We start from the raw sequence: 15,721 nt of genomic DNA, 5'->3' as shown, positions 1-15,721 counted from the left end.
TAGGGAATAGGTTCCCAAACCCAGTTCAAGTGTTAGGGACAAGCCTTGTTCCCCTGCTAGGAGTCCCACAAATAGACCAAGCTACACAGTTCTCACAAATATATCTGTCCCATGCAGGCACCTTAGCTGTTGGTCTACAGTCTGTGAGCTATGAGCCCAGGTTAATTGCCCAGTGCTCTTTGTGGAGAAAACCAAAGGATTAGTCATTGACTTGTATTCATGAGGGATAATGGATTCCAATTAAATAAAATATAACTTGGATCCACATTATTGCTTTCAAGTCAGAAGAAATCCTTTTTAATTTCCTCATTTTATATTTTTGATAATTTCATATATGAATACTGTGTTTGCATCGTCCCTTCTCTTCTTCCCTCATCTCCTCCCACATCTCCCACTCCTTCTCAAACTCATAACCTTTCTTAGTTATTTAACTGCATATATACATACATATATATAAAGAAAATCTGTCAAGTCCATTCAATGATGCTCATATACACATTTCTCTAGGACTGGCGCACTTGAAATTGGATGACCTAACAAGGTGCCCAGAACATAAAAAGGCTGATTTTCCCCCTCTTGGTAGCCATTGATTGCCTATCAGTCTTCGTCTAGGGGAGAGCCTTGTGAAAACCCTCCCATCAACCTTGGCATGTTGACTCATGTTCTCATCATGCAGGTCTTGTTTAGACAATCATATTTTTTGAGAATTCATGGGTGCAGCTTCCATGACATGTCTAGAATACACTAACTGCAAATCTGGTTCTCTGACTTTCACAGTCTCTCTGCACCCTCTTCGACAATTTCTCTGAGCCTTAGGTGTAGGGGTTGGACTGGAGATGTGTCACTTGGAGATGAGTACTTCATGTCACTGCCTTTTGACCAGTCATGGATCTCTGTAATATTTGCTACCTATTGCAAATAGGTGCTTCTTATATGAGGGGTAAGAGCCACGTTTTTCTGTGGCCATAAAAATAAGTATCTAAAATGCATGTAGAAATGATATCAGTGTAGGAAAATGGCAGCAGTAATTTTTGCTCTGGGATCTATAACCTCTATAGCCGTGGTTAGTTGACTACACTTAGAGTACCAGGCATAAATTTTATCCTATTGAGTGGGCCTTAATTCCACAGCGGTTAGTTTCTCCATGATAAAATATCCTTATTACACTATTAAGGATTCCTTTCAGATCCAGTCATATTGTGCTTTGTGGGCTTCATAGTTGGACCTGACTATCGATTGCTCTTCCCCCTTTTGATCCAATTAGAGCCGGTCCTCAGGGAGGAAGCTTCCAATTGAATTTCTCCCAGTCCTGTATCTGGTGTGTAGTGTTTTCAGCAAAAGCATCTTGCCTTCAAGTTCTGGGATACAAGCAAGGTCAGTGGTAATAGTCTATATTGTTTTAGGAGTCTCTTGTACTTCCCTGACTAACAACTGGAAGGAGATTCCCTGAACCTGACACCATGGTTATTGTTACCTAGCCTGTGGCTCATCGGGGAACCATTATCACTCTGCATGGCATAACTTCATTTAAACTGCTCTCTCTCTCTCTCTCTCTCTCTCTCTCTCTCCTCCTCTCTCTCCTCATCCTCTCTCTCCTCTCGTCTCTCTCTCATCATCTCTCTCCTCTCTCTCATCTGTCTGTGTGTAATATATTTTGAAGTAATTTTATAAAGTATTTTTTTTCCTTTGACCTTAAAAACACTTTTCCTATAGCCTTTTTGGAGGAAATCGAATGTTTAACTTTTGCTGCAGCTCTGTTTAATTCACGTGTAGGATTTCCCCTAGAAATGTGTGCAATGAGGGGGAGCTGTCCCTTTTGTGGACACTTCTCCATGTAATGAGATGTGATGAGAATACTAAAATGGATAAAAATGTTCTTTACATAAATAGTACTGAAAACAACCTTTCTATGCCCTTCAAAAGACTTAGTAATTTTTAGTTTTAGCTATTTTGAGAAATCAAATTTAACAGAAACATTGGTAGGCCTTAAATATACCTAGAGTAACCCCAAAGAATGTTTCTGGTAAAGACACCTCAGTCTAGCAATGTGTGGAATGTGTGAGTTTGCCTTGTTAGAACCTTACTGCAATTTTCAGGAAATTAGAAATTTGGGGAAAAGATTTGCATCTCGACTAGATTGGATGTAATTGTATATCCCCTTGAAATTCAAGCTGCGGTCACATGATGCGATATTGTTTTAGCAGGTCTAGGAGACTGCGTAATTTCTGAACTGGAGGAAATCTAGGTAGTAGCTTTAACTGTAAAAAAGGTTGTGATTTTAGTTAGATTTCAGATACAGAGGCATGCTCCTCCTGATGTCTGGGTCTCATAGTCCCCACATTTTACACACGCAGTTGTAAACTCAGGAGTTATACCAAAAACATTTGATAAAGTGATGCACTCACTTTATTCTCTTTCTTATAAAATGATTTCAAAAACCCTTGATCCTTAAAGGCTAATTATTTGAGAGAATTAGTAGGTTTTCATGCTGTTAGAAACCAGGTCGTTGCTTTTATAGATTCATTATTCAACCATGTTTCCTTGTCTACAGGATACAGCATAACTCAGATGTGCTGCTGACTTCCCCAATTCTGTGGGTTTTTTTTAAATAATATTTTTAGTAATTCTTTTGGGTGTTTTATACATACTAACAATGTATTTTCATTACATTGAGCCACCTACTCCTCACCTATGTCTCCCACACCCTCCACCTTCAACTTAACTTTTTTCCATTTTTTTAAAATTATTTTTTATTTTTTAGATTAAAATATATTTATATCACCTTTCCCTTTCCTTTTCTCCCTCCAAACCCTCCCTTATATCCCTCCTCTCTCTTTCAGATTCATGACCTCATTTTTCATTAATTGTTCCTTACAGACACACACACACACACACACACACACACACACACACACACATTATATATCAACACTGAACATCATTAGACTTCATGAGGCTGTCTAGGGTAATTTTGGACATAGATTCTTAAATGTCAACAATGTGTTTCTTTAGTAAATAATAGTTCTCTGCAGATGCAGCTCCACTGGGTGCACACTTGCCTAGCATGTGTAAAGCCTGTGTTCAATCCTTAGCACCACATAAACCAGAGGTGACGATGCAAGCTTGAAATGCCAGTGCTCTGAGGGAGAGGCTGGAGGATCAGCAGATCAAGGCCACCCTCAGCTAAGTAGCACAATCTAGGTGAACCTAGACTCCATGAGCCCTTATCTTCCAAAAGTGTAAAATAAAGCAAAGACTGTCACCTCCTAAAATTTTGTATCATAACATTTCTTAGAGAAAATGCTATGGTAGAATAGGATCTTAACATTTCAAAGTATTAAGATATATTTTTAAAAATTATTACTTTTCCAAAGCTTTTTTTGTTCTTATTGCTTCTTTTTGAAAATTTTAACCTAGTAAAATCCTTATGGAATCATAGAGTGGGGGAAATTTATCCATGTCTTAGATGTAAATATATAACACGGATACATGTATGTAAATATTTGTATCATATATATATATATATTGCATATATATATGCATACACTAACCAGCTCCTAAAATTTATGTATGATTTCAATCTTATCTTTGATGTATCTTTTTTTTGGGGGGGGTAATAGAAGACATTTGTGTGCTGGGAGTATAAAATCAGCCAAGTGTTTTCCATGTAAGTGTGAAGACCTGAGCTTAATCCCCAGGACTCATATACAAAAGCTGGCTATGTTAGCAAACATGCTAACTCTAGTGTTACTTGCTGGCTAATCAGCTTTGGCTATTCAACAAGTTTCTGAACAATGAAAGACCATGTCTCAAAAAAAGTAGACAGTGCTATAGAAGAACAGTAGAAGTTGACCTCCTGCCTCCACATGCCCACAAACATACATGCCCCACAAACATACATGCACTCCCACACTCACACCAACATATGCCCAAACAAGCATGTTTTTACATGCAAAGAAGCTGGGGGAAGAGAGTGGAGGAGGAACAGAGGGAGAGAGAGAGAGAGAAGAGAGGGAAGCACCGAGGAAGAGAGAGGAATAATTGTGTACTATTAGTAGGGAGTCTGCATCTTTTTAGCTGATACCATAACTTTAGTTTTTATACATTTTTTAAATTTTATGGTTTTCTTCTGTAGATAATTATAGTAAATGCATCTTCTGTGTAAGGATTAAGTCAATTAGGTATTTGTCTTTCTCTGTGCAATACTCAGATTATATGAAATATCTTTTTTTAAGTATAACAACAGGTTTATTTTTTTGCATTCTGCCTTCCATTTACTTCCCCCTCCCTACCTCTACTCCCCCTCCCTCTCCTGTCCAAAGAGCAGTAAGGGTTCCTTGCCCTGTGGGAAGTCCAAGGTCCTCCCCCCTCCATCCAGGTCTAGGAAGCTGAGCATCCAAACAGACTAGGCCTCCCCAAAGCCAGTATATGTAGTAGGATCAAAATCCAGTGCCATTGTCCTTGGCTTCCCAGCTGCCCTCAATGTCCGCCATGTTCAGGGAGTTCGGTTATATCCCATGCTTTTTCAGTCCCAGTCCAACTGGCCTTGGGTGAGCTCCGATTAGATCAGTCCCATCATCTCGGTGGGTGGGTGCACCCCTCGTGGTCCTGACTTCCTTTCTCATGATCTCCCTCCTTTTGCTCCTCATTTGGACCTTGGGAGCCCAGTCTGGTGCTTCAGTGTGGGGCTCTGTCTCCATCTCCATCCATCGCCAGATGAAGGTTCTATGGTGATATTCAAGATATTCATCAGTATGGCTAAAGGATCTGGCCATTTCTGGCTCCCTCTCCTCAGCTGCCCAAGGAACTAGCTGGGGGCATCTTCCTGGACACCTGGAAACCCCTCTAGAGTCAAGTCTCTGCCAACCCTAGAATGGCTCCCTTAATTAAGATATATATATTTCCCTGTTCCCACATCCACCCTTCCTATATCCCAACCATCCCATTCCCCCAAGCTCTCCCCATATCTTTTCCTCCTTTCTGATTATTTTTGTTGTATTAGAATTAACACCTCAATTTCATTTAAACCTCTCATGATTTAAGCATTCAAAGTTTTTTTTTTTTTTAATTTTCTGTGTTTTGACAGTTAGATGAATTGGGTCCAATTACCCATCATACAATGGGTCCTCTAAAACTTTAACTTCCATTTCCAGACTTTGTTGTGGCAGCTACAGCAAGCATGTCAGAGTACAGAACATTCCATTAAGAGTCAAACTTGGAGCCCAGCTTCCTACAATTTTGTTTTATATGACAAATAGTGTCTAAAGGTGAAGTTAGCTGGAGTGGCCATGACTCAGGCTCTTTCTCTAGGGAGTGACTCATTCTACATTAATAGATCCCTCTTTGTGGCATGTAGCACATTAAGTGCCTGGGACACAAACATAGATTTTCTGGGTTGCTAACCTAGAGCACCCCAGAGTCTGGGGAGCCCGGATATTGCATTGATTAGCAACTATCTGGCTTACAAACAGCCAGGGCTCTATAAATGTTGTACTTACTTGTTGAGGCAAAGCAAGATTAAGTACACAATTATGGAGGCTGGCTACATAGACAGCTAGATTACCTGATAAACATGTGATTCTTATTCCATATTAATGTTGTCCTGCTCACATTAAACCCTCACTATCTTGTTTCAGCAATAAGTAAAATTTCACTCTCATATCATACAACATCATGAATAGGTCAGTAGTCTGTCTGATGGATATCTTTCCTTTATAGTTCTGCCAGAAACTCAGCCTTCATGTACGTAATAAAGACTTGCCTAGAACCCAATAATACTTTTGCCTTCTGGTCTAAATATGCCACTACCTCACTGTGTATTGGTCTCAGACTCTCAGAATTCTCTGGACCTCTTTTCCATGTCACACACCTTTGTGACACACCTTTGTCTTGTCATTCCTTATCTCTTGCAAGTTATATCTTGTAGTTCATTTGTTGAAGTCCCAACCCACCAATGTGACTGTGTTTAGAACATGAGACCTTAGGAGGTGGTTAATGAAGTGAATCCACAATGTGAAGGCCAAGTCCAGCGGAATCCTTGACCTTCTACAAAGAAGGGAAGGAAAAGCTATCTGATCTGTTCCTCTCATTCCATATCTTTCTTCTGAATCTAAGAAGACGGATAGATAGATGTTGACATTTAGGAAGAGAATCTTTGCCAGAGCCCAATCATGCTTGTACCTTGATCTCTTGAGTCCACCCTCTAGAACTTCAATGAATAAAATTATGTTCTTTAAGCTCCCCATGTTTTGTCAAGACATACAAAGATAACCATATATATAATGTATATATATATATACATTATATATATTAGCTGCTTTATCTTTATATTTATCTATTTCTGCCAATGAAACAGATAAACTCCCAGTGTTTCATTTTAACCTACAAAATTAAAAATTTTATATGTAGCTTCCTAAGATGGAGGGCAAAGGTTATAAATCCAGTATAGCTTTTCACTCAGTTCTTCTTCTTCTTCTTCTTCTTCTTCTTCTTCGTCTCTTCGTTCTTCTTCGTCTTCTGCTTCTCGTCTTTCTTCTTATCTTCTTCTTCTTCTTCTTCTTCTTCTGCTTCTTCGTCTTCTCCTTCTTCTTCCTCTCCTTTCCTCCTCCCTCATCCTCCTCCTCCCCTCCTCCTCCTCCTCCTCCTCCTCCTCCCTCCTCCTCCCTCCGCCTCCTCCTTTTCCTCTTCTTTTATATTCTACTCATCAGGTAGATCTGTGGGTATGCTTCTAAACTGCTTCTAAATGTTTCCTGGGCCTGTCCCATTTCCTTCTTCCATATCATCTCCCATATCTTCCACTTTTACTTTGATTTTCTGAGGCACAGTCCTACTATGCCATCCAGTCTAGCTTCATACTGTCTACCCTAGACAACACTTCTAGTTCTCTGTAAACCTTTATCAACACAACAGGATTTCATCCCTAGCCCATTTCCTTATCCTCTGATGCCTTTGCTGATATTTATTAATGAAAATGGGCATATTCTGCTATGTATCACAGTCTTTGATTTTTTTCTACAACCACTCCTACACCAGTGGATTCTATTAAATAAACTCTTTACTGAGAAAGAATATTGGATCCTCAAAATGTGAAACAAGGCTTGTTTTTCAAACTAGTCTGTCATGCCAAAAGAAGGGTTATGGAGTTGCAGAGATTGCTCAGTGGGTAGTAACATGTACTATTCTTTTAGAGGAACTAAGTTTATCTCCCAGAACCCACAGAAGATGGCATCTGAAAACCACCTGTAGGTTCAGCTCAGGGAGATCTGACACCTCTGGCCTCTTCAGGCATCTGCACTCATGTGCATATACCTATGACAAACATAAAATTAAAAATATTAAAAACAAATCCTAGAAAATAAAGACATACATCACAAAGAAATAAAACACTCCATTGATTTTTAATGCTTTATACATTCCGGAAGTTTGTTTCAGCAAACTACAACTCAGAAGGCCACTTTACAAAAGAAGTTGTTTGGAAATAGAAGAAAATCCACAGAACAAACTAACTTGGGCTATGCTAGCCCTGGATTATAGGGGATCACAGAGACTGAACCAATAACCAGGGAACCTGCATGGAACTGACCCATGCACTCTGTACACATGTCACAGTTGTGTGACTCCTAATAATGACAACAGGGATGTCTCTGATTCTGTTGCCTGCTTTGGGGACCCATTCTTCCTGCTGTATTGTCTCTTCCAGTCTTAATAGATGAGGAGGAGCCTAGTCTCACTGCAACTTGATTTACTTTGGCTGGCTGGTGTCCAGGGAGACCTACCTGTATCTGAAAGGAAACAATGGCGGAGGAGTGGTAAAGGGAAGGTAGGGGGAGGAGCTGGGGAAAGGGGAGGGAAGGAAAACTTTGATCGGGATTAGGAACAAACAAATAACAGCAACAAAAATCTAGTGTAATTTTTTACATGAGAAAAACACAGAAGAGGTAGGCAGAGTGGCTTTCAGGGAGGCTGATTTTGCTACATTAGTTGGTAACTGTTCCTACTGTTTCCAGCTTTTATTCAGTGTGCGGTACACACTGGCTCACATCTGGTTGTTATGTGGTTTATGTATGAACTGCCCATCACCGTATGATTTAATGTGGGCATGAAAATATTTCTCATTGTCTGAACAAGTGAACAGCTATAAAAACTGACTCTCTAAGATTACTTTCTGGCATTTCTCTTACCCTTTGGGAGAGGAGAAAGAGAGGACAGAAAAATGGTGGTTTTAATATGCTGATGCATTAAGCTGCCTGAAGGCAGATGCCAACTCCTGTTGAAAAGAATTCTCTTTGAATTATGTTCAGGGCTTTGTTTAGCAAAATACTACACAAAAGTCTTGACCTGTGTGTTTGAAGCGGCAGATGTTCGCTGTGAAGGCTGTGCCTTAGGGCACCATAAATCTTCACTATATTGGGCCTATTTGCTCAATAACTGAGTTGCATTTTTTTCAAAATTACAGAGTGCTGCTGAGGAAGCTGTTGCAAATGAACTGATGAACCCCACAGGATGCATGGGGTTCACTAGCACAAAGCCAACATTTCTCTCGCTTCTGAGGATGCTTGCATCACATAATTTTAAATAAAACAAGTATATAGTTAAGGTATATAAAATAATGTCTTGGGATATGCATGTAAGTTTAGAGTATTATTTACTTACACAGTAAAATGATCACCACATTGAGACAAATTAGCATGCCCATTTTTTATAGTTGCCTTATTTTTATCTGCCTGTTTGCTATGAAGGCATTTGAGATCTGCCTTCTTAGCAAGTGTCCCATACATCCTAGGAATTACTAACCGTAGTTACCGTGCTGTGCATCTTGTAGTTCATGGTTGCGGACTGCTAGTCACTGGAGCGGGATGTGTTATTCAGACTTGGAGGCCTCTGGGCTCTGCGACTGTAGTCGCCATTTTGTACACTAGGCCTCTGTTGCTCTTTACATTACTAACTGTGATTTTGTATTCTTTTAGTTGCATATCTCCATGCCCTCAACCTCCCTCTCTGCCAACCATCGATCTTTTATATGTTTAGCTGTTTCTTTTTCTTGTCTTTCTTTTTTCATATTAATTTTTTATATGAAATTGAGACATTTTGTATATGTGTATATATACATGTGTGTAATAGCTTATTTGTTTATCCATGTTCCCATAAAAAGTCAGATTTCTCTTCCAGGGTGATATCAGATTCCGGAATGCTCATTAAAGTTCTTTGTGTAATCCTACTCCAGTGAACACTTTAGCTGTTTCCGTACATCTTCATGTAGATCCACATATACACATGTATGTACATACTGTGAAGAGTGCTGTTATTAATACAGAAGTGCAGAAATCATGAAAGAAGTGATTTTATTTGCTTTGAGATTTCAATGTCATATGATACTTTGAATTAATTTGGGATACTGTGTATTATTTTCTAGAATGCCTATACCAATTCCCATCTCCACTGACAATAACATGTTCCGTGTCAATTATCTTTCTGATTTCTATAATGCTATACCTGACTAAATCAACTTGAGGCAAAAAGGATACATTTGGACTATGTTTAAGGAAAAACATGACACTTGTGATAGTTGTATTTGTAGGGACAGGAGAATGTCTCACTGCTTGCTAATATCTCGACAAAACAGGAAGCAGAAAGCTCAGTCCAGAACCAAGGAGGTTTGCCCTTCACATCCCACGCCAGTGACTAGCTAGACCACAGCTGTGAAGGTTCTGCCACTTCCCACAGGAGCACCACTAGCTGAGGAGAGTGCTGAGACAGACGCCCACGGGGAGGCTGAGAGCAGGCCATCGCACTTTCTCTGCTCTCCAGCTGCTTCCTAGCCCTTGTGGTCTTGATCACCTTAATCAAACTCAATAACAGGGAGGTAGGAGACAAAATCTCATTTTTGTTTAGATTTACATTTCCATGGTTAACTTGTTGAGCACTGTATTTCATATTTATTGGTCATTTTTATGCTTTTTTTGGAAAAAAAATTTCTATTTTGTCCTTTGTTCATTTTTAAGAAAATTGCTTTTTGTTTGTAGCTGTTGAACTGTGTGAATGCCTTACACATTTTGGATGTTAAGCAGTTACCAGACACGTGACTTGCAATGTCCTTATGACTTGAGACTGCCTTCTTATTTCGTTGTTTCTGTTGTCAGGCACCTTTTACTTGACTGTTTTTTAATTTTCTTGCTTAAGATTTTGGAGTTATCTGGCTTTCTCAGTATCAGTGCCAAGGAGTTTATTCTCTATGATTTTCCTCCTACAGAAGTTTTATTTGTTCAGGTCTGAAAAATAAATTCTTAATCTATTTGGGTTGATTATTGTGAATGATAGAAGAAACAGGTTCATTTTCATTCCTTTGCATGTGGATATTCAATTTTCCAAAAATTGTTATCTGGGAGATCAGCCCTTCGGTGGAGGTCAAATGGACAAGGGTAGAATTTTTATTCCCACAAAACCTTAAAAATAGTTTTTAACTATTTTCTAAAACTTGGCAAAGAATCAAAGAAATATGACAGAGTGCATTTGCGTATTCCCCATTAACTATTGCCTCTCCTTCTGTGCTGAGCACCTTGCTAAGTTCGTGAGTTCAAATACAAGGTCCACATACCTGAAACAACGCCAGTGATATACATCTGTATTTAATTTGTTCTGTCTTGAGCAGAAAATTAGCAAGACATTTGGGGATACCACAGAACTGGCAGTAGTTGTGTTGGTGAGGGGACACTCTCAAGGACAACTTTGAATATTGTGCCAATCACATGGAATTCAGTCGGTTTTATTTGTCTCATCTACTGTCTCTGGAAAAGTCCCCAAGGGGTTATTTTAATTTTTAGTATGAAAATATTCATTGGAGAGTGACGATATAAACTCCAATCACCTATGTGTTAAAGATACTGAAATGTTTAATATGCTAAGGAACTCTCAGTAACAAGTGTCTCTTGTCATGTGGTCAATTTAAGAACACAAGCAAATGAGCAATTCCTCACAGACTTTCTAACTCTAACAATTTTAAGCGTGCAGTGCTATAATATTAAGTACATTCAAAGTGTTGTACAAGTTGTCCCTTTAGGGCTCTGTTTCGTTTTCAAATGGATATTTGAATCTGGTTCAAATCCTCTTTCCTCACCTCTGTGTGCCTAGGAAGTGATGGCTGCTACACTGTGGCTAATGTATGCATCTATGCAGTGCCCATTTCCTGTTCCCTTACCTGGTGCTCATGTACCATCCTAGCCATCTCGGACACAGGACTGTGCACGTGTCTACAGTCACACACATGCGCGGCCACAAGTAGAGCCAGCCCTTCAGTGTGAGGGCAATCTCCTTCCCACTCTGCTAGCAGTGTCTCCTCTTCTATCAAATTTTTAATTTCTCCTTTTCTTTGAATGTGTACTGTTAAAACTTTGAAAGCTATTAGCTAGTAGAGAATATTTTAGATTTTCTCAATATGTGGTACCATTCAATTTAATTAATATGACTGGTATTTATATACTGGCAGTTTATATAGTACTTTCAGACAATAATATATGTGGATCACAAGAAAATTATTTTTTATTTTGTTCTGAGAAGCTCAAAGTAACTAACTACTGGGACATGTCCCTCTTAGTGACTGTTTCATTTTCAGACTGTGAAGTCACATTAGATACTTTCAGCCTTATTTCTTATCTCCCATTGATTTTCATGTATTGCCATGTATCTCCAAATGTCTTGATAAACCCATCTTTGTAAAACTGTGATGTCATAATTGGTGTCTCATGGATATTATATTTTTTATTAAAAATTTCCACCTCCTCCCCGCCTCCCATTTACCTCTCCCTCAGCCCCCTTCCACTCCCCATCCCTCTCCTGTCCAAAGAGCAGTAAGGGTTCCCTGTCCTGTAGGAAGTCCAAGGTCCTCCCGCCTCCATCCAGGTCTAGGAAGGTGAGCATCCAAACAGGCTAGGCCCCCCCAAAGCCAGTATGTGTAGTAGGATCCAAATCCAGTGTCATTGTCCTTGGCTTCTCAGCAGCCCTCATTGTCTGCCATGTTCAGGGAGTCCAGTTTTATCCTTTGCTTTTTCAGTCCCAGTCCAGCTGGATTATATTTTTATGTTGAAAATTCTTCCTTTTTCCTTTGTGAGTGTCTTTGGTGCCATAGAAAACACACAGCCCAGCAGTGGTGATGCACATTTTTAATCCCAGCATTCAGGGGGTAGAAGCAGGTGGATCTCCATGAGTTCGAGGCCAGCCTTGTCTACAAGAGCTAGTTTCCAGGACAGGCTCCAAAGCTACACAGAAATACTGTCTTGGAAGACAAACCAAAAACATGATACACTTGGAGGAATGTTGGCTTTATTCAAATACAGAATTTTGCATCAAAGTAAAATGTCAGCTGTCTGGAATGGAGATCAACATACTGAAGTATTATTTTTTATTAATTTTTTTTAAAAAATATACCAATCCAAATTCCCCACTCCCTCCTTTCCTCCCATTCCCTCCACACATCTTCCCACTCCATTCCCATCCAGTCCTAAGAGAGGGTAAGGCACATTGCTTTGTGGAAGGTCCAAGAACCTCCCCACTACATCCAAGCTGAGCAAGGAATACATCCAAAGAGAATAGGATCCCAAAATGCCAGTACATGCAGTAGAGATAAATCCTGGTGCTACTGGCAGTGGCCCCTCAGCCTGCCCCTGCCATGCAACTGTCAATCACATTCACAGGGACTAGTTTGGTCCAATGTTTGCTCCTTCCCAGTCCAGCTGGACCTGGAAAGCTCCCATTAGGTCAGGTAAACTGTTTCAGCGGGTGTACCTATCATGCTCTTGAACTCTTTGTTCATATTCTCGTTCCTTCTACTCTTCAGCTGGACCTTGGGAGCTCAGTACAGTCCTCCGATGTGGGTCTCTGCCTCTGTTTCCCTCTGTTGTAGGACAAAGGGTCTGTGGTTATCCAAGATCATCATCAGTCTGACTGCAGGGCAAGTCAAGATCAGGCCCTCTCTCCTCTATTGTTTAGAGTCTCAGCCGGGGTCATCCTTGTCTATTCCTGGGAACCTCTCTAGCCATATACCCAAAAGATGCTGAAGTATTATTTTTTAAAACCCCTGATAATGTCCCTTAAAATTTTTTCAACAGGGATAATGCAGGGGCACAGAAGGGAAAGGAATGGGGACTAGATTTGTTCAAAACATATAATATGTATGTATAAAATTCTCAAACAATAGAAAAGAATGTCAGCTGATTGATCAGCTCCTCCTTAGTTCTTAGATAAATTACTTCTCCTGTTCATAGGCCCTAAAATAAACACCAACTTTATGTTGAGTGGTGTGTTTTGTTGTTGCTTACCAGTATCGCTGTTATATTACTCTATGCTGTTCTTTCCATTAAATCATGATTGTTGGATGTTCACTTAGTGCATGGGCTTTGCCTAAATATCTGATGAAATGTTTCTGGCATGTAGGTACATGCTAACTCCCAACAGTTAACCCAGAAGCAGCTAGAAGCTAGCTTGTTTTTTAACTGGGGATGCTGTTATGAATACTTTTTGACACAGGCTGAGAATTTCACTCTTTGTCATTCTTCAGTTCTTTCTTAGCTGATCTAGATGACGGACTGATTTTCACCACAGGCTTTTTGAAAAGTTGTTTTCTCCTTAATTTCCCTTCTTTGTTCCTCTCCTCTGACAGCGTGCTTTCCCACATATTTACTTCTCAGCATATTTTAACGGCCAGGCTTATGCACAGGGGACCAATGAGAAGACTGATAAATTGCCAATGAAATTGCCTTCCTTGACCTTGACTACCTTTGGGCTGATTGATGGCCCTGGACTAAAGATCTGCAGATTTTCTCTGGGTATTAAATCAGATTAAAGATGTGTGTTAGACAGTCCAGACTGTTATAACAAACATGCCATAGATGGGGTTAAACAATAGAAATTTATTTCCCAAGCTCGGGATGCTGAAAAACCAAGGCCATCAATTCAGTGACCGATGAGGTTTGGTCCTGTGTAGATAGGTGGCTGCTACTTTGCTGTCCTTACATGGCAGAAGGAACAAAGGAACTTCCTGTGTTGCCATTTCTTATGTACAGTAGTCTCAGTTTCTTTGTTTCTGAGTTTCTTTCTTATAAGCATGCAGTTGTCTCCAGTACCCACCACATTGGGTGTTGGAATCTCAGCATGAGAATTAGGTAGTGTAGGTAGAGTACAAGGAAGGGCCCAGATGAGTTGATTTTATTATTAAGTATATCTTCATGGTAAATGGTAGCATATTACAAGTAGAATGTGGGTGTTTTAAACTATATGCTTAAGGATTCTTTGAATGCACAAGATGCTGAGAGTAAAAATGGGACCTAATTTTGACATTTATCACACGTTTTAAAAATGAAGCCTAAAAATTACTTTGAGTTTAAAATGTTATTTCTGCATAAGCAAGGTGTGTTGCACAGCAGTCCGTGTCAGCCAGTACATTTTAGAGCATGAGGAATAAGTTGTCTAGCATCTGATTCCGGTTTCTTCCTTAGACAAAGAAAGACTAACTTACCTGACTGATTTAATCTAATAGAGCTGTTTTTTTCCTTTCCTTTCAGATTTTTATTGATCTGATCTGACCTATATTGTGACTGCTGGCTGGAATCAAGGTCAGTGCTTTGCTTGTATTGATCATGAACAAGGTGAAGAGAGCTTTCACAATGGCTTTGGACTCTTTAGCTTGACGGTTCTGGATATCCTGGCCAACTGTGACCAAGAGCGGGCTAGAGTAAAACTATATATATCACACTCTTGGTTTACTAATAAACATGGTTCTCAGGGCTGTTTGTTTTTATAGTAGAATTTCTTTAGTTGTTGAATGTTTACTTCTTTCACCCTACCAGCTAAATTTTGGTGAAATAAAAGCACCCTTGTTTCAGTTCCTTCAAACAATTAAACAAAGAATGGCTTATATATTTGAAAGAATGGTTTGCTTTCTGAATTTGTAGGAAAACACATTTGGTTTCACACTTTGGTCCTCACACAGAATGCATTACCTAAGAACAGAGTTGAAAGTGCGTTTGTGAATCACAGACTAGTTAATCGGCGCAGTGTTAAGATGCCACTTCCTTTGTTCTGTGCTCTCATTAGTTGTCTTGTACAGGCCACTCTAAAACAGCTTCCATGAGTGTGGAGTAATAACAGAGCCTCAGAGGACCCTCACTCCCATAGTCTGGTCTTGTACAGGCCACTCTAAAACAGCTTCCATGAGTGTGGAGTAGTAACAGAGCCTCAGAGGACCCTCACTCCCATGGTCTTGGGAGTCCGTTCATCATCTCCAATGTCTTCTCTAGAAATGAATTCAGAATTAAAAATAAAATGATAAACTAAGCCCTGAAAGCAATGAAGATTTTTGTTGCTCATAAAAATCAGAATACCAGGCACTGCTAAGCTTTGTGCATGGACTTTTTGTTAATGAATAACTTAAAGGAAAACACTGGGTTTTCATTCATGCTTACATTAACCAGAAATGTTCCTTTTAAACTCTATATTTAACTCTTTAAGCTGAAATGCCTAATATAGCAGGCACACAGTAAATATGTACTTTCTCTGGTCACAATTCTGATGTCACTTTCTTATTGCCAGTAACATATATACACACACCCTTCCTCCCTCAGATGAAAGTTTTGCTCTTATATATTTTTCAAGTACAAATGGTTCTTTTCTAAACCATTAAATTAAGAAATGGTTCTTTAATCTGTATGAAATTAAATATATAAAACTTGTT

The 15,721-nt window shown here is 39.5% G+C and overlaps 1 protein-coding gene across 1 annotated transcript in view; it reads left to right on the top strand.

Moving 5' to 3' along the window:
• Map2 (microtubule associated protein 2) overlaps positions 1 to 15,721 on the top strand; it is a 268,877-nt gene that overhangs the window by 66,105 nt on the left and 187,051 nt on the right. Inside the window, 1 exon segment of the mRNA XM_042055511.1 lies at positions 14,553 to 14,603. The gene's annotated coding sequence lies outside the window, so the exon portion shown is untranslated.

This window comes from Arvicola amphibius, chromosome 8, assembly GCF_903992535.2.
Source record: "Arvicola amphibius chromosome 8, mArvAmp1.2, whole genome shotgun sequence".
NCBI lineage: Eukaryota > Metazoa > Chordata > Mammalia > Rodentia > Cricetidae > Arvicola > Arvicola amphibius.
The sequence above is the reverse complement of the archived record's forward strand: the minus strand, read 5'-3'. Positions and strand labels throughout refer to the sequence as shown.